Raw genomic sequence first — 25,512 nt, forward strand, 5'->3', positions numbered from 1 at the left:
CAAGAGAGCATATATTTAATGGAATACGGATAATTTATCAGCTTCTATTAGAGTATTCATTTAAAAAAATGAAAAGGGAAAATATCTAGTTGAATTTTTAAATCTCAGTTAAATAGAAAAATTTTGCATATATAGTATCTTAATGATTAACATATCTGGAAGGATAAATTCCATGTTGAAAGGAGTGTAATAATGATAGAAATGAGTATAATTATTATAAAAAGCTTTTGCTCCAGTGAAAGTCAAATGAAATATATGAACTAAAGAAGACTTACAGTATAAGAAGAAATATGATATATATTTTTTTTTTCCTTTTTTTTGTAGAGGAGACTAGAAAGACAACTAGAAATGATTCCTGTTTAAACCTGGCATTTAGTAAAAGAAGAACATCACTATACATTGTCTGTGAGATTTCTTGTGAATAACTGGCAGTGTGAGGCTATAGTAGTCAGAGCTCTTTATTCCTTCCAAACCAGTTATTGTGCTGCTAATTAGAATTGGATATTGCTGGTAGTGGAAATGAGGGAGACTATCAATGTTACTTTGTGTTAAATTTTAATCACACAAGTTAGGACATTCAGAATTATGGTTTCCTTGGTAACCACAACACTAAGCCCTGTGTGAAGGCATTACAGTGGGGGTCTTTGATTAAAAGAAAGTAAACCAGAAGTGAAACAAAATCCTCCATATGTGCAGCTAAAGTTACCAAAAAAAGAAAAAAAAAAAGTCCAGCTCCCTTGTCCCTCATTATGTTTGTTTAATAGTACGTCACGTGTCTGTGCAGTGGCCTGAAAGGTCTGTTGTGATTCTCATGTGGGTGCTGTGTTTTCATTAGGTTTCAAATGATTATTTTTATAGCAGCTTTTGCATTTTTAAAATTTATTCAATTTATGGTTTTCATTTTTAACATCTGCAGAATCTGACCCTGGAGAAATCGTGATAATTCATGTGGAAGATAATTTATTTTTTGAGTGAAAAATTTTTATAAAATGTGTAGATAAAATTATGTGTTATGGGCTAGTCGCTCAGTCATGTTCGACTGTTTGTGACCACATGGACTGTAGCCCACCAAGCTCCTCTGTCAGTGGGATTTTCCAGACAAGAATATTGGAGTGGGTTGCCATTTCCTTCTCCAGGGGATCTTCCCAACCCAGGGACTGAACTCAGGTCTCCCGCACTGCAGGCAGATTCTTTACTGTCTGAGCCACCTGCACTTTTGCTTATAAAGTTTTTATTTATTTATTTTTAATATTTAGGTTGACAGCTATTTAAAGTTCCATTTTTAGTAAGTTAAGTTTTTTTTTTTTTTAATTTTTTTTATTTTATTTATTTTTTTTTTCCAGTGGGTTTTGTCATACATTGATATGAATCAGCCATGGATTTACATGTATTCCCAATCCCGATCCCCCCTCCCACCTCCCTCTCCACCCGATTCCTCTGGGTCTTCCCAGTGCACCAGGCCGGAGCACTTGTCTCATGCATCCCACCTGGGCTGGTGATCTGTTTCACCATAGATAGTATACATGCTGTTCTTTTGAAATATCCCACCCTCCCATTCTCCCACAAAGTTCAAAAGTCTGTTCTGTATTTCTGTGTCTCTTTTTCTGTTTTGCATATAGGGTTATTGTTATCAGCTTTCTAAATTCCATATATATGTGTTAGTATGCTGTAATGTTCTTTATCTTTCTGGCTTACTTCACTCTGTATAATGGGCTCCAGCTTCATCCATCTCATTAGGACTGGTTCAAATGAATTCTTTTTAATGGCTGAGTAATATTCCATGGTGTATATGTACCACAGCTTCCTTATCCATTCATCTGCTGATGGGCATCTAGGTTGCTTCCATGTCCTGGCTATTATAAACAGTGCTGCTATGAACATTGGGGTGCACGTGTCTCTTTCAGATGTAAGTTAAGTTTTACCATCAAAGTGAAAAGAGTCCCAAGGAAGAAACAAGATTGACTAATTAAAGGCATAGAAGAGCATTGGACCCATAAAGAGAATGTCCTGGTGATCTAGTAGTTAGTAATCTGGACCTTCACTTACAAGGGCTTGGGTTCAATTCCTGGCCAGAGAACAAAGAATTTGCAAGCCAGGCATTGCAGCCTAAGCAAAAACCCACAAAACAGTGAACCCATAAAGAGATTGGTATAGTTAAAAAGTAGTTGAAGACACTGATCACTATAGATAAAATGTATTTAAAGAAGAATTTATTTTTGAATACGTTTTGGTCAAGAATGGGGATAGTAATCACTAAACCATTGCATCACATTCCTGTCTCATTTTTACAGAATATAATATTTAGCATATCCTGGAAAACAAATGTGTTTCATACAGTTAAATAAAAATACACATATGTATAAGCATGACAGTATAATGTTTGTGCTGCAAAAACAGGGGAGATGTAGTCTGATGAGGATTTTTTCCCTTTACTGTAGTGATTTATTGAGCATCTATTATAGAGTTAATTATTCTAGATTTGTCATTACAGAAATTTAAGTGCTTTAAGAAACAAATGATCTGGTGACATTTTTGACAAGAATAAGTAAAAATAAGAAAAATATTTTTCTACATTTTCATCTCTAAATATAAACCATGCTAATCATCCTATTACTTCCTATAAATATCTCAAAATATAGGCTATAGCATATATTCAAATCAGTAACATAGATAAAATACTTTTCTATGAATACCTAATCTTGGAAGAAATGTCAATGGGTCAGACTTTGGCACCTTGTTATGCAGACAGTTAGTCTGCTGCAGATATCAGCAAACTTTTTCTGTAAGGGGCCAGATAGTAAAGATTTAAGTTTTTGCCTGACATATGGTGTCTGTCCTGACTTCTAAGCTCTGTTGTCATAGTGCAATGGCACCTGCAGTCAATATGCTAAAAAATAAGCATAGCTGGGCTATAATAAAATTAAGTAGATGACATTTGAGGTTCATCTAATTTTCACAACATGAAATCTTCTTTTAACTACTCTAAAATATATAAAGTAAATCTGAGTTTGTGAGATGTACAAAAACAGGTAACATGACATGTTAGTCCTGTGGGCTGTAGTTTGCCAAACCCTGGTCTTTTTTACTTTCCGATTTTTGTTTTATTTTTATATTTGGAGAGGGTTTGTTTCTTGGTTTATTGAAATACAAATATAATTTAAATAAAAATATAATAGCTACCAGCATGAGAAAAATTAGTACTTAAAACACTGGACACTTATGTATTCAAAATTGCTTTTTAAAATTCTACATCAGTTTCTGTTGATGATGTGAATATTTTTATGACACATTCTATTTTGAAACAATGGTAATATCATCTACATAGATTTAATAGTATCCCAAAATAGCATGTTTTTTCCCCCCACATATGATGTTTAATCAAGGTAAGAGCTAGGCAGATATTTGGGTAGGTGGAGATCAAAATGTGAATAAAGTGATTGGAGAAGGTAGTGTATACATATAGGTGCAATGTGCATTGCAACCCAGAATTAAGCAGATGAATACATATAGGCCTCCCCATGTAGACTGTTGCTGCTGCAAAATTTATGGAATGATACACTAGAATCTGTGTTTCTGGTGTATGTCTGGCTGCCCACAGATGGAAGAGAGAGAAGAAACTAGTCAGGTATGTCATGCTCCTTTTTTGAACCTCTGATAAGTCTCAATGTTTTTTTCCCTACAGCAGAGTGAACAAAGGCTGGCAAATGCCAGAAAGTTACATTAAATGCTGTTCTTTCTCTGGAAAAAAAAAAAATACATTTAGAGGAAAGGCTTTTGGTTTTCCTCTCTTTTATTCATTCATTTATTCAATCATTCAACACATCTTTTTAGTTACCTACTCTATTAGTTGTAGTTACCTACTCTATTAGCCTTACAAATAGTTGTGAAAAAAAGAGCAAAAGGCAAAGGAGAAAAGGAAAGGTATACCATTTGAATGCAGAGTTCCAAAGAATAGCAAGGAGAGATAAGAAAGCCTTTCTCAGTGATCAATGCAAAGAAATAGAGGAGAACAATAGAATGGGAAGGACTAGAGATCTCTTCAAGAAAATTAGAGATACCCAGGGAAACTTATCATACAAAGAGGGGCACAATGAAGGACAGAAATGGTATGGACCTAACAGAAGCAGAAGGTATTAAGACTAAGTGGCAAGAATGCACAGAAGAACTATACAAAAAAGATCTTCATGACCCAGATAACCACAATGGTGTGATCACTCACCTAGAGCCAGACATCCTGAAATGCAAAGTCAAGTGGGCCTTAGGAAGCATAACTAGGAAAAAAGCTAGCAGAGGTGATGGAATTCCAGTTGAGCTATTTCAAATCCTAACAAATGATGCTGTGAACGTGCTGCACTCAGTATGCCAGCAAATTTGGAAAACTCAGCAGTGGCCATAGGACTGGAAAAGGTCAGTTTTCATTCCAATCCTAAAGAAAGGCAATGCCAAAGAATGTTCCAACTACCGCACAATTGCACTCATCTTACATGCTAGCAAAGTAATACTGACAATTCTCCAAGCCAGCCTTCAACAGTACATGAACCATGAACTTCCAGATGTTCAAGCTGGATTTAGACAAAGCAGAGCAACCAGAGATCAAATTGCCAACATCTGCTGGATCATCAAAAAAGCAAGAGAGTTCCAGAAAAACATCTATTTCTGTTTTATTGATTACGCCAAAGCCTTTGACCGAGTGATTTACAACTAACTGTGGAAAATTCTTTTTTTTTTTTCAGGTCCTTATCTTTTATTTTTATTTATTTATTTTCATTTATTTTTATTAGTTGGAGGCTAATTACTTTACAGTATTGTAGTGGTTTTTGTCATACAGTGGAAAATTCTTAAAGAGATGGGAACACCAGACCACCTTACCTGCCTCCTGAGAAATCTGTATGCAGGTCAAGAAGCAACAGTTAGTACTGGACATGGAACAACAGACTGGTTACAAATTGGGAAAGAAATACATCAAAGCTGTATATTGTCACCCTGCTTATTTAACTTATGTGCAGAGTACATTATAAGAACGCTGGACTGGATGAAGCACAAGCTAGAATTACAATTGCCAGGAGAAATATCAATAACCTCAGATTTGTAGATGACACCATCCTTATGGCAGAAAGTGAAGAAGAACTAAAGAGTCTCTTGAAGAAATAGAAAGAGAAGAGTGAAAAAGTTGGCTTAAAACTCAAAATTCAGAAAACTAAGATCATGGCGTCTGGTCCCATCAGTTCATGGCAAATAAATGGGGAGACAATGGAAACAGTAATAGTTATAGAGTTTATTTTTTTGGGCTCCAGATCACTGTGGATGGTGACTCTAGATATGAAATTAAAAGACACTTTCTCCTTGGAAGAAAAGTTATGACCAACCTAAACAGCATATTAGAAAGCATAAACATTACTTTGCCAACAAAAGTCCATCTAGTGAAAGCTATGATTTTTCCAGTAGTCAAATATGGATGTGAGAGTTGGACTAGAAAGAAAGCTAAGCACAGAAGAATTGATGCTTTTGAACTGTGGTGTTGGAGAAGACTCTTGAGAGTCCCTTGGACTGCAAGCAGATCCAACTTGTCCATCATAAAGAAATCAGTCTTGAATATTCATTGGAAGAACTGATGCTGAAGTTGAATCTCCAATCCTTTGGCAACCTGTTGCAAAGAACTGACTCATTTGGAAAAGACCCTGATGCTGGGAAGGATTGAAGGTGGGAAGAGAAGGGGATGAGAGGATGAGATGGTTGGATGGAGTCACTGACTCAATGGACATGAGTTTGAGTAAGCTCCGGAAGCTGGTGATGGACAGGATAGCCTGGCGTGCTGCAGTCCATGGCAAATAGTCAGACATGACTGAGAGACTGAACGGAACTGAACTTTATTAGCTGACTCTAGCTGCTGTAAGAAAAGATCATCGTCTGGGTGGGTTAGACAGCAGCCGTGCTATTTTTTCAGTGTTGAAGGCTGGAACTCCCATCTCCCAGTGCCCGCCTGTTTGGTCTCTGGTGTGTGCATCTCCCTGACTCGTAGCTGGCTGCCCTCACCTGATCTCTCTCCATGTGTGTTCCTGGAATGAGCGCGGGGAGGGCTCCCAGGCACCCTTGATAGTTACAGTTGTCCTATCAGATCACAGCCTCATCCTCATGTTCACCTTCATTGTTTTTAGAGGCCCCATATCCACGTACTACCATATATGATTTTTTAAAGGGGACAGCTTATACGGTAACAACTACTCTGGGCCTGGCTCTGTGACAGTTGATGTGTTTATATTAGTCAGCAGGTTCAGTGCCATGGTGTTTATAGTCTATTGGCAGAGAGAGATATCACTCAAGTAATTTCACTAATTACCGTGTAATAGAAAGTGAAGTAACTTCTCTAAGGAAAAAAACTCTATTTTGAGATCATTATAATAATAAAGAGTATATATATATATATATATATATACATATATATATATATATATGTAATAAAAATCCTAACCTAGATAGGTTCAGAAAAGTTCTCCTTGAGGACTGAAGAGGACTCTTCTAAAGAAAGAAAGCAGCTTGTGAAAAATAAAAAAAATTCCTTGTCACAGTGGGGAGCATGCTCCTCTAGTCATTCCTGTTCAGTTACTCTGGGGAATAGTACCTTGCTTTTTTCTGATTGTAGCTTAACTTTTGATCTGTAGGGAAAAAAAAAAAAGTCCATAGTCTGTAAATATTTAGTTACATTTGAAACAAATTATCTGAAGAAATTTAGAATCATACATTTGATATTTCTTTATCTTGGCTTTAATGCTCATTAACAGAGGATGCCTCAACTAGATGTTGCTGCTACGAAATAGAACATTCTTTCAATCGATCACTTTTTTATTATCACTTGGAAGGAAATATAAAAATCCTGATAGTGTATATAAGTAGTTTAGTCTAAGCTGATATCGTATTTCTTTTCTTCCTTTGCAAAAAAAAAAAAAAGAAAAAAAAAGTCTGGTTAATATTAGTCAAAGGGAATATCTATTATTATTTTAAAAATTCAAGTCAATTGGTATTTTTGATCAGAATATCAAAATATCAGAATATCAGAATCATTAGATAATATCTTAAATAAAAGCCTTTCCTTTTTTTTTTCAGAATTGTAGCATGTTAGTAGTCCTAACATTTCAAGAGAATATAAAATAATTGAAATATTCATGAGAATAACATAGAAAGTGATGATAAATACATATACTGACAACTGAGATGTAACTAAAGATGTGGTGCATATACTTAAAATGCACTCCCTTTGACCAGTTCATTGCTAAATGCTTTCCCAGATTGGAGCCTGGATAGTTTTCATATAACTACTTACATCTTTGAAAAGAGATGAGGTTAATTGAGGAGGGAAGATGTAGATGTTAAGAGTCTTTGGAAACACTGCTACTTATTTATTATGGGGAATACCAAAATATTGACAGATTAAAAAATAACATGATTTTACAGTGAATAAGCAATTCCATTTGGAAAGGAAGCATAAAATTTCATACACTTTGATAAATTGTTCCATGTGTGACAGGAGCTCAGTCTTAATTGCACTCTGTATTATAGTAACTATTTACATTTCTTTCTACTGTGTGTAAAAAGGCATAGTTCTCTAAGAGCTACAATTTGTAGACTCCTAACACTTGATCTTAATTGTAATAGTTATGACCTACCTAGTCCAGATACATATCTGGAGTAATACCCAAAGGAGTTCTTTAGCTTGAGATTTATGATGACATTAAAAACTTTTGTTCAGAGTGACTGAAGCATTCCTATGGCATGAGAACTATCCATAAAGCCCAATGAAACACCAGGTAATATTCTGGTATACATCACTTATTGTAGTTGATTCAGATTCCTCCTAACTGTGAAAAATATCTGATGTGAAATTACAGGTTAATATTAGTACTGACTATGAGACATAAATTGTTTTTTGAAATTTAGGGATGCAAAATGAAATTTAGATTTGATCATAACTTTACCAAATTCTTATGTTCAAAGGCTTCTTTGTATTAAATGCAAAATATGTTTTTTAGATTGCCAAATGCTAAGCTTCCTAATTAATTAATGTTACTCCATGGTTAGCCACAACAGGAAAATAATGCATTTTGATCTGTATATTTTAACATCTGGTTGTCACTATTATGCTAAACCCATCAGAAATACTCTTTTCCAGATGTGACTTATGGCTACATTATATTTTATTTAGTTCAGCAAAATGTATTTGAAAAGAAATCAAAGATATTACAGGGAATAAACAAACCTAAGTAGTTTATTCATTCATTCATTGAAACAGTAAAACATTCATAGTGAAAACAGTTAACATTTATTGAGAAGGACCTACACACCTTCTATTTGTATACATAACAATTGTTTAATTTTTACATCAACTATGAGAGCAGATTCTATTTGTTCTTCATGGTATAGATGAGAAAACTAGAGAGAAAAAAAATTGTGGGTAGTCATATAGCTAATGTGGGCTTTCCCACATTATATGGCAAGCTTTGAATCTGAGCTGAGGCCAAAATGCTATACAATACAGCCTCAGTGTATGCTGCTTTAGTTTCTACTTGATTTTTGATCTACCTAAAAGAAGAATGAGTCGTTAAATTTTACAGGTCAAATGTCTTTTTAATATTAATGAGGACTAAATGCTGCTTTTATGAATAACTAGTACATTTTAAAGATGGTACATATTGAGGGAGATAGAGAAGGCAATATTTTATTAAGGTATTTTTTCCGAGGAACATACACTTTTTTTCCTGTATTTAAAATGATTTCTAACGTGTTGATAGATAATCCATTTTTATTTGTAAAAAGTCATTTCTAGTTTTGTATTATTTTAAACACCCTGTGTTTATCAAAATACAACAGGGTGGCTGATAAATTATTGAAATTATTAAACCTTTTCAATACTACACATTCATATTTGGAGAGGCAAAGGTAGTTCAAATATTTTAACTATAGTGTGTTTGTGGAGGAAAATATTCTGTGCAACTTATTCATCATGTCAATTTAGTAGAAATATAAAACACTGTAAGTATTGTTCTTTAATAGGTGAGCTTATCTAGTGTAATGGCTGAATGATGTCATTGGTATTTCCTTTAGCTAAGAACAGTATGCCTTATGCCACAAATCATTCCATGGAACCAACTGTCATAAAATACTGTATAGGGTTTTACATTACAACTAAGGTTAAAAATAACAAAGTATAATGTTATGAATATGATTACTTTAGTCAGATTTGTATAGATTTTATTTCATTCCAATGGTATGCGAGTTAGGCAAGTAATTGTATAAGTAATTCAACAGGACTTCTATACTTGGATATCAGTGATAAAATTTATATTCAATGCCTAAGTCTGATACAATGAAATCTCATAGTACTTTAGTGTACTTTTGCAGAATTAATAATAAAGATAATTTGAGGTAATATTTTTCTAAGTGGAAGCCAAGATTTGAGCCATGTGGAAAAATCTGTTGAAGAATTATACTAAAGAGATATGCTTAAAAGTAATTTGTTTTGATATTGCAAAAGAGGATATGTCATTAGTCTTTCATATATTAATTTTCTCTTTTCTCAAACCATAATGATAGAATAGTGTCAGCCCTTTAAGATTTGAACTTCATCTGAGCGTAATTCAATAAATAGAGTAGTTAATCCTTTAATTTCCCTCTTTTATATCCTATGAAACCCTCAAACTTCAAGGTTTGAGGTTCTCATAATCTTTCTTTTTTCGTAACATCTTGATTATGTCTTAGGGTTGCCCATAAGAAACAAAAGAAAACACCAGCTGTGTAAACCAATTCTGAGTTTACATTGCATCTGGTTTTACCTTCCACACGAAGTTCTCTATAACAAGTTTCTCTGTCATCATCATAGCTTGAAGGATTGGGAAATAATAGAGTCGAATCCCAAGAGATGAAGGAGACTGGATTAGCTCATACATAATGTACATACTTTGCCATTAATTTCAGAAATGCCTGTACTTCAAGCTATAAAAATTATTGGGGACTTCCCTGGTGGTCCAGTAGCAAGACTTCAGGCTTCTAATGCAGGGGGACTGGGTCTGATGCCTGGTTAGGAAACTAGATCCCACATGCTGCCCCTAACACCTGGCATGGCCAAATAAATAAGTAAAAATATTAAAAATTCTTTTGACTTGCATTCTCATGTTTATATGTGTATAAATTATAACTGAATGAATGAATTCATTAGAGAATAACAGTATATTAGTAAATGAAGGGACTCTTTTATAAATCATAAACTCAAATTATAAATTAGTTTTCCATAACAAACATTTTGTAGATTATATTCATAGAAATACATCTGAAAACAAAATTTAAATACAGAAGATGGTGAGCCTACAGTGCATCATATTTTCTAACACAGAGGACATAGGACAGGAGGGAGAAGGAAAGTAAAGTAAGATAAAACTTTTAAAAAAGGACTCTTAACTGCTGATTCTAAGATGAATCTGTGATCCTCAAAGAAATTTTACAAACTTTAACATCCAGCAAAGTTCTTTTGTACATACACTAAATTGACTATTATACTCTTCTGTATTCTTACTTTTTTTGTGGAAAGTTTCCCTTCTCTTTGTCTGCAATGAATTCCAAATGTGCTAGGCTTATTAGTTTGGCCCTTCTCTTCTGGGCCCCAGTTAACCAAAGAGAAGGTTATTTTAAACTACTGAAGCTGCACCTGGGTGTTTGTAGCTCATGGAGATATTAGATCTTTCCCTTTCTTTCTTGCTTGTAAAGATTTGCCTGGTCGTATTAATAGGCTATACAGAGATTAATTTGATTATTCCCTGCTTGTGAGAATAGGTTACCAGAAGCTGCACATCAATTTTTCCAGTTCTTACTGGTCTGGAGGACTGATTTTGTACTGAATCGTGGTTTTGCCTCTTTAAGCCTTGTGCAAACGTCCCATGCATACCAGTATTTAACTTGGAATTTGCTCTTTAAATGTAGATTATTCAATTTATATAAGTTTCAAGATAATCAGTAATGATAAATCTCAAGACTCTTGAAACTCATATGTATGGTTTTAGATGGACTGAGGTTCAAACTGAGATTCAATGATAGCCTGATTTCTTTTCCTGGAAGTTGAATAAGAAAACACGGAATTTGTATGATACCGAGGTGTTTGTATTGTCTCTTGCTAAATCTAACATACTATTGTGTGTGTGTGTTATTTGCTCAGTCATATCCGACTCTTTGCGACCCCACAAACTGTAGCCCGCCAGGCTTCTCTGCCCTTGGAATTCTCCAGGCAAGAACACCGGAGTGAATTGCCATTCCCCTCTCCAGAAATATGCTTTTAAGTATACTTTTTTCTGAGTTTTATAAATTATTCTTATAGATTAATTTAGAAGAGTCATTATTAATGAAGAGAGCTGCTGATCAGATTTACACATATTGACTTTTAAGTCTACATAATGTAGTTTACTTATTACTTTTGTCTTCTTTTCTCTTAATGTGTCAGAGCAATTATTTTGTGTATGGAATTCAGATACTGGCATTTTATGCATCATGACTAGCTCTGCCTGGTTCATTATTTTTTTTATTCCCCAGTTTTTTATATCTTATATCAGTATTTTATATTTTATTATATTATATATTTATTTATTATATCAGTATTTATTATATTTTATATCTTTTCTTGGTATTTTATATCTTATAAAAACAAAGATATGTTTAGAAAAGTCACTAAAATTTCCAATTTTGTCAAAAAATTTATGAAGATTATGTCTCTTCTCAAACTTATCCTTTTTATATTTATCAAATAGCTAAGTCATGTCTGACTTTGGAACCCCATGGACCCCTCCAGGCTCCTCTTTCTACAGAATTTACCAAGCAAGAATACTGGAGTGGTTTGCCATTTCCTTCTCCAGGGGATCTTTCTGACCCAGGAATCAAACTTGTGTTTCCTGCATTACAGGCATTCTCCAGCATTGAAGGCAGATTCTTTCCCATGGAGCCACCCAAGAAGTCCATTCATCAAGCAGTATACATACCATTTAGTTTACTTTTTGATATGTCTTAAAATTAGGCATTGTGATAATCTTAATTAATACATAATCCCAAAACTCTTGACCAGATGAGCCAAAAAAAGGTAAAGCATCTTAAAAACCAAATTGTGTACAGAGGTCTAAATGTTTCAGTCATACATAAAGTAACCTCATTTTTTATTCTTTTTAAGTAATATCTAAAAAAATAATATTAATAAAAAGTCATTTTAACCAAAATTTGAACCAGAAAATAAAATGTTATACTTTCTTTTTAAGGTGACTTGTAAACATGACATAATACCTTTACTGGGATTCAGAAAATGATTACACTTATTTTTATGCTTGATTTATATTCTTAAAATTTAAAATATTGATGATTTGATCTAAAAGTTAATCCAAAGGAAGAGTGGGTTTTGTTGTGCCTTATTTTTAAAGAAGTGTTATCTCAACATTTTTTTTCCCAATTATTTTCAGTAGTTGGAGGCTAATTACTTTACAATATTGTAGTGGTTTTTGCCATACATTGACATGAATCAGCCATGGATTTACATGTGTTCCCCATCCTGAACCCCCCTCCCTCCTCCCTCTCCACCCCATCCCTCTGGGTCTTCCCAGTGCACCAGCCCTGAGCACTTGTCTCATGCATCCAGCCTGGGCTGGTGATCTGTTTCACACTTGATAATATACATGTTTCAGTGCTATTCTCTCAGATCGTCCCACCCTCGCCTTCTCCCATAGAGTCCTAAAGTCTTCTATACATCTGTGTCTCTTTTTCTGTCTTGCATATAGGGTTATTGTTACCATCTTTCTAAATTCCATATATATGCATTAGTATACTGTATTGGTGTTTTTCTTTCTTGCTTACTTCACTGTGTATAATGGGCTCCAGTTTCATCCATCTCATTAGAACTGATTCAAATGAATTCTTTTGAATAGCTGAGTAATATTCCATTGTGTATGTACCACAGCTTTCTTATCCATTCGTCTGCTGATGGTCATCTAGGTTGCTTCCATGTCCTGGCTATTATAAACAGTGCTGCGATGAACATTGGGGTGCACGTGTCTCTTTCAGATCTGGTTTCCTCAGTGTGTATGCCCAGGAGTGGGATTGCTGGGTCATATGGCAGTTCTATTTCCAGTTTTTTAAGGCATCTCCACACTGTTCTCCATAGCGGCTGTGCTAGTTTGCATTCCCACCAACAGTGTAAGAGGGTTCCCTTTTCTCCACACCCTCTCCAGCATTTATTGCTTGTAGACTTTTGGATAGCAGCCATCCTGACTGGCGTGTAATGGTACCTCATTGTGGTTTTGATTTGCATTTCTCTGATAATGCGTGATGCTGAGCATCTTTTCATGTGTTTGTTAGCCATCTGTATGTCTCCTTTGGAAAAATGTCTATTTAGATCTTTGGCCCATTTTTTGATTGGGTCATTTATTTTTCTGGAATTGAGCTTCAGGAGTTGCTTGTATATTTTTGTACCTCAACATTTTTAAGTAAACTTTTTCAATATTCTTTCGTAGGATTAAAACTTAATTCAGAGTTTAATTAAGGGATCAGGAAAAGGAAGTTTAGGATAGAGGAAATGCATTACAGTTACATTTTTGTCTATGAGTATGTAATGCATGCTGCATCCGCTTCAGTCATGTCTGACTCTTTGCAACCCCATTGACCATAGCCCACCAGGCTCCTCTGTCCATGGGATTCTCCAGGCAAGAATACAGGAGTGGGTTGTCCCCTACTCCAGGGGATATTCCTGACCCAGGAATATCCTGTGTCTCTTACATCTCCTGCATTGGCAAGTGGGTTCTTTACCACTAATGTGACCTTGGAAGCCCCAAGATATAAATCTACTTGATATTTATAATCATCAATCCATATTAAATTGTGTGTACTTGTATGTAATGTTCTTTTTTTTTGGGAAAAAAGTGTCAATCAGCACTTTGGCAAATGAAAGGGAAGAAAAAAACTCTAAAACTTATTTGTTTCCACTTATTCATTAAACGAATTGGTATTGGACATTTTAAAATAGCATGTTTTCCCATAAATTTATATTTGTAATTCTTTAAACCTAGGCTATAAAAATGAAGTTTTGAGAGGTGAGCTGGAAAACAGGATATTTTTTATTCTTTTAATTTGTCATATTGCAAGAATTACACAATGAACTTCTGTATATTCTTCAACCACATTCCCCCAAATATTAAACTTTTACCTGTAACCACAGTTCCTAAAAACGATTAGCATTTTTTTAACATAGCGACGTACATGGTTTATCATTGTTTTCAGCTTCACATGCAAACAGAAATGCAAAGGTAAAATTATGAAAAATTGCAAAATGGTTACTGAAGAGCATTTAGCCTAAAGTGCTGAGTTTGGGGTTCATGTGACTGCATTGGTTGCATGTCCATGAAGCCATCACTGTTTATAAACCTCAAATGTTGTCCATTTTACCAGTAATCTCCATTATAGCAAGAGAAAAGTCCCTAACCATGCATTATATTCAGTGGTCATGCCCCTTTAGACTTTTTTTTCCTTTTTTTTTTTTGTGTGTGTGTGTGTGGTGGTTTCTCAGCCTTTCTTTGTATTTCATTAAGTGATATTTGTAAGTTCTATAAGATAGTTCTTTTATAAATGCACCTCAGTCAGATTTTTTTCTTATTTTTTTCTCATGGTTAGATTTATATTAGACATTTTTGACATGAGTACCACAAAAATGATATGATGTTCTCAGTACAGCATATCAGGAGGCAAATGATGTCAATAACAAAAGTTGCCAGTCTTCCTTCTTTATTCCATTCAGCTCAATTCAGTTCAGTTCAGTTCAGTTCATTTGCTCGATCGTGTCTGACTCTTTGTGACCCCATGGACTGCAGTATGAAAGGCTTCCCTGTCCATCACCAACTCTTGGAGCTTGCTCAAACTCATGTCCATTGAGTTGGTGATGCCATCCGACCATCTCATCCTCTGTCATCCCCTTCTCCTTCTGCTTCAATCTTTCCCAGCATCAGGGTGTTTTCCAATGAGTTATTTCCTTGCATCAGACAGCCAAAGTATTGCAGTTTCTGCTTAAACATCAATTCTTCCAATAAATATTCAGGACTGATTTCCTTTACAGTTGACTGGGTTGATGTCTTTGTAGTCCAAGGGACTCTCAAGAGTATTCTCCAACACCACAGTTCAGAAACATCAGTTCTTTGGTGATCAGCTTTCATTATGGTCCAACTTTCACATCCATACCTGACTACTGGAAAAACCATAGCTTTGACTAGATGTACCTTTGTCGGTAAAGTAATTTCTCTGCTTTTTTTTTTTTTTTTTTTTTTTAAGCTTTGTCATAGCTTTTCTTCCAAAGAGCAAGCACCTTTTAATTTCACAGCTGCAGTCACCATCTGCAGGGATTTTAGAGTCCAAGATAATAAAGTATGTTGCTGTTTCCATGTTTCCGTATCTATTTTCCATGAAGTGATGGGACTGGATGCCATGATCTTTGTTATTTTAATTTTGAGTTTTAAAGCAGCTTTTTCACTCTCCTATTTCATCAAGCTTTCATCAAGAGGCTCCTTAGTTCTTCTTCCCACCAATCAACAGAAAATTGAATTAAATATTTACTGAACATGGCCCTGCCCATCAGAGCAAGAATCAAATTCTCTCACAGCCAGTCCCTCCCATTAGGAAGCTTCTAGAAGCCTCCTATGCATCAGAGGGCACACAGAATGTAAACCACAATTGCAGAATATTATGCAAACTGATCACTTGGATCACAGCCTTGTCTAACTCAATGAAACTATGAGCCATGCCATATAGGGCCACCCAAGACAGACAGGTCATGGTGGAGAGTTCTGAGAAAACATAGTGCACTGGAGAAGGGAATGGCAAGCCACTTCAGTATTCTTGCCTTGAGAACCCCATGAACAGAATGAAAAGCCAAAAAGATATGACACTAAAAGATGAACTCCCCAGGTTGGAAGGTGCCCAATGTGCTACTGGAGACAAGTCGAAAAATAGCTCCAGAAAGAATGAAGAGGTTGAGCCAAACGAAAACAACGCCCAGTTGTGGATGTGACTGGTGGTGTAAGAAAAGTCCAATGCTATAAAGAACATTACTTCATAGGGACCTAAGATGTTAAGTCTGCCAATCAAGGTAAATTGGAAGTGGTCAAACATGAGATGGCAAGAGTGAATGTAGACATTTTAGGAATCATTGAACTAAAATGGACTGGAATGCACAAATTTAATTCAGATGACCATTATATCTAGTACTGTGGGCAAGAATCCCTTAGAATAAATGCAATAACCCTCATAGTAAAAAAAAAAAAAGAGTCTAAAGTGCAGTACTTGGGTGCAGTCTCAAAACGACAGAATGATGTCTGTTTCCAACAGAAACCATTCATTATCACAGTAATCCAAGTCTATGCCCCAACCAGTAATGCCAAAGAAATTGAAGTTGAATGGTTCTATGAAAACCTACAAGACCTTCTAGAACTAACACCAAAAAAGATGTCCTTTTCATTATAGGAGCCTGGAATGCAAAAATAGGAAATCAAGAGATCCCTGGAGTAACAGGCAAGTTTGGCCTTGGAGTACAAGATGGAGCAAGACAAAGGCTAACAGAGTTTTGTGAGGAGAATGCACTAGTCATAGCAAACACCCTCTTCCAACAACACAAGGGATGACTCTACACATGGACATCACCAGATGGTCAATACCAAAATCAGATTGATTATATTCTTTGCAGCCGAAGATGGAGAAGCTCTATACAGTCAGCAAAAACAAGACCAGGAGCTGACTGGGGCTCAGATTTTGAACTCCTTATTGCCAAATTCCCTCTTCTGTAAAGATGATATTGAAAAAGCAGGATTCTTTCTTAAAAGTTTGCCACAGTTTTGTGCACCTCTTATGTGGATAACTGTCTGATTCACACTAATATAATACATATTAACACAAGAGCAGTATTTAGCTCTAAGTTTGAATCATTAATATTTTCATTCTTTCAGATTACAGTTTTAGCCAATACCTCTTTTAGTCTTTATCTTTTTTGGATAAATCATCAATTCTCTTTACCTTATCTTGAAATTTTGTTCTTTACACTTTTCTGACTTGTCAGAAATTTCAAGTATGTCTTAAGCTGGACTGCTGAAATGACTCCTTATATTTTACTTACTGGATATCAGGAAATACTTGGGAGATTTGAGAGATTTCCTGAACACTTTCAAATGTAGTGATATTACTAAGAAAGTCACTTTAACAATTCAGCTAGTGGAGTGATAATTCTATTTTAAGATGAGATCCAATTATTGAAATGATTTAAATAAAAAGTCATTAAAACTTTTCTTAGTTTTTAAATTAAATAATAAGAATGTGTTAATATGAATGCTAGCACTCATTTATTCATGTTAATAAACACAAATTGAGTTTTGGTAGTACATCACCTCTCAAATGTCCACGCTTGATGACTAGGTGCTGTGGTAGCTTGTTTCAAAAAGCTCACTATTTGGCTAGAGTCATTGACAGGTAACTCAATAATTTTAGTTCAGTGGGGCTAAGTCTTATGACTTTATCATCTCTAATGGTTATTCATTTTATAACACCGATTCTCCAAAAGAACTTCCATAATTCCCTGAAAATACTCCACCTACCTTATGCAGAAGCAGAAACTCAGGATTAATAAATGATGTATGACCAACTTAGACAGCATATTAAAAAGCAGTGACATTACATTGCCAACAAAGGTCCATCTAGTTGAACTTTGGTTTTTCCAGTAGTCATGTGTGGATGTGAGAGTTGGACTATAAAGAAAGCTGAGCACTGAAGAATTGATGGTTTTGAACTCTGGTGTTGGAGAAGACTCTTGAGAGTCCCTTCAACTGCGAGGAGATCCAACCAGTCCATCCTAAAGGAAACCAGTCCTGAATATTCATTGGAAGGATTGATGAGGAAGCTGAAACTCCAATATTTTGGCCCACCTGATGCAAAGAACTGACTCATTTGGTGCTGGGTAAGATTGAAGGTGGGAGAAGGGGATGACAAAGGATGAGGTGGTTCGATGGCATCACCAAGTCAATGGACATGAGATTGAGTAAACTCCAGGAGTTGGTGATGGACAGGGAATCCTGGCTTGCTGCAGTCCATGGGGTCACAAAGAGTTGGACATGACTGAGTGACTGAACTGAACTGAACTGAGCTACATTGAATGTGTAGCTAATGCTGCAGTGAATATCTGGATGCATATAACCTTTATGAGTTAGTGTTTTTGTACTAGTTGAATAAATAATCAGTAGTCATAAGTGTAATTGCTCAATTATGTAATAGTTCTGTCCTTATTTTTTAGCAACATTCTTCATTTTGTTTTCCATTGTGGCTGCACCAATTTACATTCCCATCCACAGTGCACAAGTGTTCCCTTTCCTCCACATCCTTGTCAACACTTGTTTTTTCTTGTCTTTTTTGGTAAGAGCCATTTTAACAAGTGTGAGGTGATTATTCATTGCAGTTTTGATCTGATCATCCCTGATGATTAGTGGACTTTTACATTCTTACTTCACTCTACTATAGTTTAAAGTGAAAAGTTAGATTTTCTTTAAGGTAGTCTTTTTATTTACTTGTTAATCTCAATTGAAGTCTCCCAAATGTTTTGGGTTTTCAAGGAAAATTAGAAAAGACGATGTGACATTACTGCAACTAAGCTTTAGTACCAAGCTTGTGATATTCCAAATAAACTTCATCTTGGAAACAATTTTTCCATACACTTTGAGAGGTAGATAAAATGTTTTATATAGTGAATAATTTAAAAAATGTTTTATTATTAGATAATAGATTGCAGCCTATGACAGGAGGCTTAGATTTGATAATGCTTTGTAAAATAACAAAGATATAAAATACTATAAAATAACCCACATTAAAATATTCCCACATATTAACTGAAAACTTTGGTTTATTGATTTCATACTAAGGAATTTCAAGTACATCAAATATATTCAATATATGTATTATTGCTTAATATTTCCATAGCATACAGTGTTTGGTATCAATCATGTACTAAAAAATGCAATGTTTTTTTTTATTAAATTACATCAATTTTATAATTTACATGTGATTTTACATAGTATGTAAACAGAAAGACAAATAATTCCTGAAGTTATCCTTACATCTTAAGAAATGATACCAACACTTTTATTTTTGCAATTTAAGAAATAATGATGTGAAATTTATTCTTTTAAAATAATACTAGAAGTAATTAAGTTGTCTAATAAATATATAATTACTTTAATTTAAGATTATGAATAATAAAATGTTTCTATTTCAAAATACTGTATGTTTTATGTACATATCTAATAAACAGTTGAATATGTATGCACATTTTGGAAATTAAATTACACAATATCCCTAGGATTTACTTTACTAATCATTTTGGTAAATATTTGAACATTTTATTACTTAGATAAAATTTTTGATGTCATTGTGAAAATTATTGGGAGAACGTAATATTTGTATTAATCTACAAATATGCATAATTATAGTGCCTCATTATTCCATATTACAGTTCCTATTGAAAGCCCTGTAATAAAGTTCATAAGGAAACATTAATTTAAACAAATTTTAACACTTAATTTTTTGTTTTGTTTTTAATTAAAAACATACATAAATTTTACAGATAGATGTAGGTTGACATGTAAGAAATACTATGGAGAGTCTTCCTTTCCTAAGTTTTCTCCAATAGTGATATATGGCAGAACTGCTGTAGAATATCATAGACTGGGTCTGACATTGGATCAGTGAAATTCTTTTGCTTTCTATATGCCTATCTCCTTATATCAATATTTGAAGAGAGTTTCTTATAGACACCATATCTGCCAATCTTTGTATTTAATTTGGTTTAAATTTTCATAGTAAATTAGTTAATATGTTCAGGCTTGCATCTTTACTGTTGGTTTTTTCTGTTGGCTGTACTGTACAGCTTCTGGGATTTAGTTTCTACACCAAGTATTAAAATGTAAACTCTTGGCAGTAAGAGTGTGGAGTCCTAACCACTTGACCAACAGGAAAATGCCCTGTCTTTATTGTCTTTTATGTGTTTTTATATAGTTGCTTTCTTTGGGCATTATAGTATATATAAATGACATCTTGGTGACCTGGTGTCAACTTTTCACCAGTACAAGTTTCTCCACCAAAATTGCTGAGGCTTTATCTCCCTTATCATACTTTTACCCTCCCTCATGTATAAATAATTGTCTTATTTTCTCTCCATACATTTAGAACCACATCAATGTCAAAATTTTGCTACTAAAGTCAAATATAATTCAAGAAGAAAGAGAAAATCTGTTTTATTAACACTATTTTCATCTTACTGTTTTCTTTATAATCAGTGATTCCTACTTTTATTATTTCCATTCAATTTAGAGAACCACTTTCAGGCATTCTGTTAGAATAGTTTGTTTGGCAACACATTTCTTTAGGATACCTTTATTCCCTGTGATTCCTGAAGGAAATGTTCATATGTTCCTTGATATATAATGTAGTGTGTTCACAGGTTCCACTGATTAGTATTTGGTGGGGATTGGGGGGAATTTTGTGTCTATCAAAATGAGGATAGTAGATCTTGTATTATAGCTTCTAAGACTCTCCTTAAATTTTTGTTTTCATTTTTTTTTCTCCTCTGTGGTTTAAATTGGATAATTATTTTGCTCTATATAAAATTATATATATATATATATATGTATGTATGTATGTGTGTATATATTCTCTTTCTTATCTGTTAGGCTCTTGGGGTTATACACTGAGTTTTTAAATTTTGATTATTGTATTTTTCTGCCTTAAATTTTCTGTTTGGTTCTTCTTTACATCTTACATTTCTTTCCTGAAACTTTTTGTTTCCTTGCTAAGATTGTTTTATTTGGTTCAGGTGTTTCTGTAATTGGTCTTGGGACATTTTTGTGATAGTCACCTTAAAAGCATAGTCAGATGTCATCACATTACTGACATCATCTAATTTTTTTTTAGTTCTTTGAGATTTTATTGGTTATTCACATGATGAATAATTTTCTTTTAAACTTGAACATTTTGTGTATTATGTGATGAAGCTCTGGATTTTGTTTAAATCTTCTCTTCAGCTGATTTCTTTGGTTACTGCCCCAACTGGGAAGATTGAGTACTGCTTTGTTATTTTCTTATGGAGATAGAAGTTCTCGTTTGGCCATTGTTAAAACCTGAAGGGGAGCACCTTATCACTGCCGGATGAGGCTGGAACATGCAGTTCCCACCAGTCCTCTACTGATATCTCCCTGACTGGGAGGAAGAAGAGTGCTCCATTATTACTAGCTATGTGGCTTCCACCTCCTGTGTGCACTGGTAAAATCTCTACTTGGCCTCTGCTCACCAACCTTATAAGAGATATTTCATTACTCTTGTTAAGTGTGGATATCCAAGTTCCCCATGTAGCTTTTATTGATAACATGGAGTTAGGAGTTCGTATTATTGCCTAGAGGGGATGAAAGTGTGACCTCCCCACTTTACCTTCTCTGATATCACACTTGTGGGGAAAGTATTAAGCTATATTGTTATAATTTAGTAGGAGTTGAACTTCAGACATTTCTTGGTATTTGGTGATGTCAATGGTGATGGGGTACAATGAGTTCTATGTTGTTTGCCTTGGATAGAGTGTTTTTGTTAAGTTTCCTGCATTGCTGTGATGCATTTTTCCTTGTTCCTTGGTTCAAGAGAGGAAGCTTTAGTTGAAGTTTTTTGTCTGCCTCTGTTATTTTTTTAGGTTTCCAGGTTTTTGTGTTCCAAGCCTAAGTTCTATAAATCTAAGAGAAAACCCAGGGATTCTCCACCATGTTGTTCCTTGAATCTTGAGGACCCGAGCGTGTCTGCCTACTCTCTCCAGATTTCAGGGTCTTCTTATATTTGTTTTATGTATAATGTCCATGGTTTTTAGTTCTACTTAACTGAAGAAATAAAAAACAAAGCAACAACAGCACAAACTCGTGCTGGGATCAGAGTTCTCTTTACCTTGTTAAGAAGAACAATCCCATATACTGCTCTAATTTCCAAACATCTATCCATTGGATTCATTTCATATTCTGTGTGGACTCAGGATCAAGGAGAGTGAATGGGTTATTGCTAATTTTTTGACTATTAATGAAAAAATATTAAAATCATGTCCCACTGATATGAAGTACCTTTGTGTATAAAGGCCAGATTAGTATGAAACTTTATATTTAATGAAATGCTTTCATATTACCAATCTACAACTTTGCTACTAGCTTTTAACTTTATATTGTTTTCATTTTATTTTTGTTAACTTATTCCCTTTCTCTGAGAGTATTTAGTGATTCATACTAATTCAGTCCTTTGACAAATTTTTCATTCTTAAGATATTTGTATGACCAAGTTTTTTTTTTTTTTAATTCTTGCTATTAATGTACTAACAATTTAATGATGGATATGTTGAAGAATGAGAAATTATTATGATTTTCATTTTGAAAATATGAGAAAATATACATGTAAACTTAATTTCCTTCTATTTGCTTTCTTTATTCTTTCCTTTGTATTAAGTCTTGGTACCTCAGATTAAGAAACCAAACAAGAGTCAAGTGTTCAAATGGCATGTTGTAAATCTTATTGTTTATTAAATATATGCATTTTCAAATAGTAAATGTACATTTGGCAACTATGTGTGATTTTCCTGTATTTATTGGGAATATTTATGCCCCAAAGTCCTATTTCTAATATTAAGTTAAACCATATTGTTGTGACTGAAATTCATCAACTTTGTGGAAAACATTTCAGAAAATTATACCAGAAGACCCTCTTAGGCTGTCATAGATAATTGTGAAGGGAAAAAAGCATTACATGGAAATAGGAGCCCAGAAGCTAACTCATCTGAAAAAATGGAAAAAACAATATCAAAGGATTTCACTTTCCTCTGGTTGGGTCCAATTAAAATCTGGGGAAGTTTCATAACTAGTGAAGTCAAAGTTGCTCAGTCATGTTTGACTCTTTGAGATCCCATGGATTATACATCCATGGAATTCTCCAGGGCAGAATACTGGAGTGGGTAGGCCTTCCCTTCTCCAGGGGATCTTCCTAACCTAGGAATTGAACCCAGTCTCCTGTGTTGCAGGCAGATTCTTTACCAGCTGAGTTATGAGTGAGTCAGACGAAGTTTTATCAACTCTTCCAGAAAAATGCTTCACTAACTTAAGATGCATCGTCCCTTGTATGTAATATAAAGAGGCGCTGCCAAGACTATTCTTTCTACTACTAGTGCACGTTAATTATTTTGAACATTGGAGCTGATAATTGAAGAATTTAATTATTCTTTTATAAGTATATGTCACTCTTTTTCCAGAGAAGAATTTTATTGTTTGAATTTTCTTCTCTTCTAGTAAATGTAACATGATCCAAGTGAATATTTTCAAAAGTTTCTGTTATTATGTTTGACATTTTGCTAACTCTTTGACTATTATTCTGTGCTCTGTGTCAGTTTTTGCATTTTGTGAGCTTTTCCTTTTTTGTTTATTTTGTTCTTATCCCACCTATAAGTGAAATCATACAGTATTTGTCTTTCTCCATCTGACTTATAACATAAGTCTTATGTTATAACATACATAACACACTCTAAGTCCATCTGTGCTGTCACAAAAGGCAGATGCATAACACATCCTGTTTATCCATTTCTCTCTTGATGGTTACTTAGGTTGCTTCCATATCTTTACAGTAAATGATGCTGTGATGAACATAGAGGTGCATTTATCTTTTTCAATTAATGTTTTCATATTCTTTGGATAAATAGCCAGAAGTGGAAATATTGGATCATGTGGTAGTTTTGTTTATAATTTTTTGAGGAAATGCCATACTGTTTTCCATATTGGCTGCAGCAGTTTACATTCCCAGCAACAGTGTATAAAGGTTCCCTTTTCTCTGTGTCCTTGCCAGTATGTATCATCTTGCCATTTTGATAGTAGCTATTTTAACAGGCATGAGGTGATACCTCATTTTGGTTTAGATTTGCATTTCCTTACTAATTAGTGATTTTAATATCTTTTCACATGCCTATTATCCATCTATATGTCTTCTTTGGAAAAATACCTATTTAGCTCTTTGCCCAATTTTGTTGTTGAGTTACATGGATTCTTTATACGTTTTGGATATTGGATATCCATTTTATCTGGATATAGAATTTGCAAATATGATTTCCCATTCCATAAGTTGTGTCTTTGTTTTGTATTCATTGTTTAGTTCCTGAAAAGTTATTAGTTAATCTGTGCTTATGCAGTTATATTAAGGGAAATGGAGGAGAGGAGACAACAACATAGAAAATATGAGTATTGGTTTGTTTTTTGCTCGCGCTAGTGGTAAAGAATTTGCCTGCCAATGCAGGAGATGCCAGACATGGGTCCAGTCCCTGGGTTGGGAAGATTCCCTGGAGAAGGAAATGTTTACCTACTCCAGTATTCTTGCCTGGAAAATCTTATGAACAGAAGAAAGAGCCTGGTAGGCTACAGTCCATAAGTTTGCAAAGAGTCAGACACGATTGAAAATACATGTCCTTAAATTTGCAATAATAGTAAATCCAAGAATTGTATTTATGGTTATTTTCCTTTTCATTTTTCTCTGCTTGTTACAGGAGTTGATATTTGTTATAAACTGTAAAAGTGGTTTTTCACTTAATTTTTTGTAAAAGGCATAAAAATTTTATTTTTCCAACTTTAGTCATCAAAATAATGATATGGAAGTTTTTCTGTTATTTCAGTTTAAATTTTCCAACCTTTCATGGAGATCTTAAGCAAATACAATGTTTACTTGGACTTCCTAGATTGCTTGGTGGTAAAGAATTCACCTGCCAATGCAGGAGACATGGGTTTGATCCCTGGGTCAGGAAGAATCCTTGGAGAAGAAAATGGTAACCCACTCCAGTATTCTTGATTGTGAAATCCCATGGACAGAGGAGACTGTTGGGTTATAGCCCGTGAGGTCACTAAAGAGTCAGATATGGCCTAGCAACAACAGCAATTCATTCATTTTTCATTTCAGTCACTCAGTTGTGTCCGACTCTTTGCGACCCCGTGAATTGCAACACGCCAGGCCTCCCTGTCCATCACCAACTCCCAGAGTTTACTCAAACTCATGTCCATCGAGTCGGTAACGCCATCCAGCCATCTCATTCTCTGTCGTCCCCTTCTCCTCCTGCCCCAATCCCTCCCAGCACAACAGCAATAATATTTACTTAATCTACCCTGTAGCTTTCTGGTTGCTGTAAAATAACTGGAAATGTATAAACCAATATTCTAAGTAGGTTTCTGATTTTCACCTGAGTGGAAGGAGATGCTGTGTTTTTATTTCCAGCTATTTCTTGTTGTTTTGCTTTGACTTTAGAAAAAGGTCTATATGTCTTGAATAAAAAGACGAGAGCCATTAAAATAGGCTTTACTAAGATATATCTACTAAGATATATCACTGAATGCTAACCAAATTTATTGTGGAGTACTTTAATACAGTATTCTATGT

General features: G+C 34.5%; 1 protein-coding gene across 14 annotated transcripts in view; it reads left to right on the top strand.

Moving 5' to 3' along the window:
• Positions 1-25,512, top strand: part of ADGRL3 (adhesion G protein-coupled receptor L3) — a 709,244-nt gene that overhangs the window by 20,290 nt on the left and 663,442 nt on the right. The gene's annotated exons all lie outside the window — the stretch shown is intronic.

The sequence above is a fragment of the Cervus canadensis genome, chromosome 26 (genome assembly GCF_019320065.1).
Source record: "Cervus canadensis isolate Bull #8, Minnesota chromosome 26, ASM1932006v1, whole genome shotgun sequence".
Lineage (NCBI taxonomy): Eukaryota > Metazoa > Chordata > Mammalia > Artiodactyla > Cervidae > Cervus > Cervus canadensis.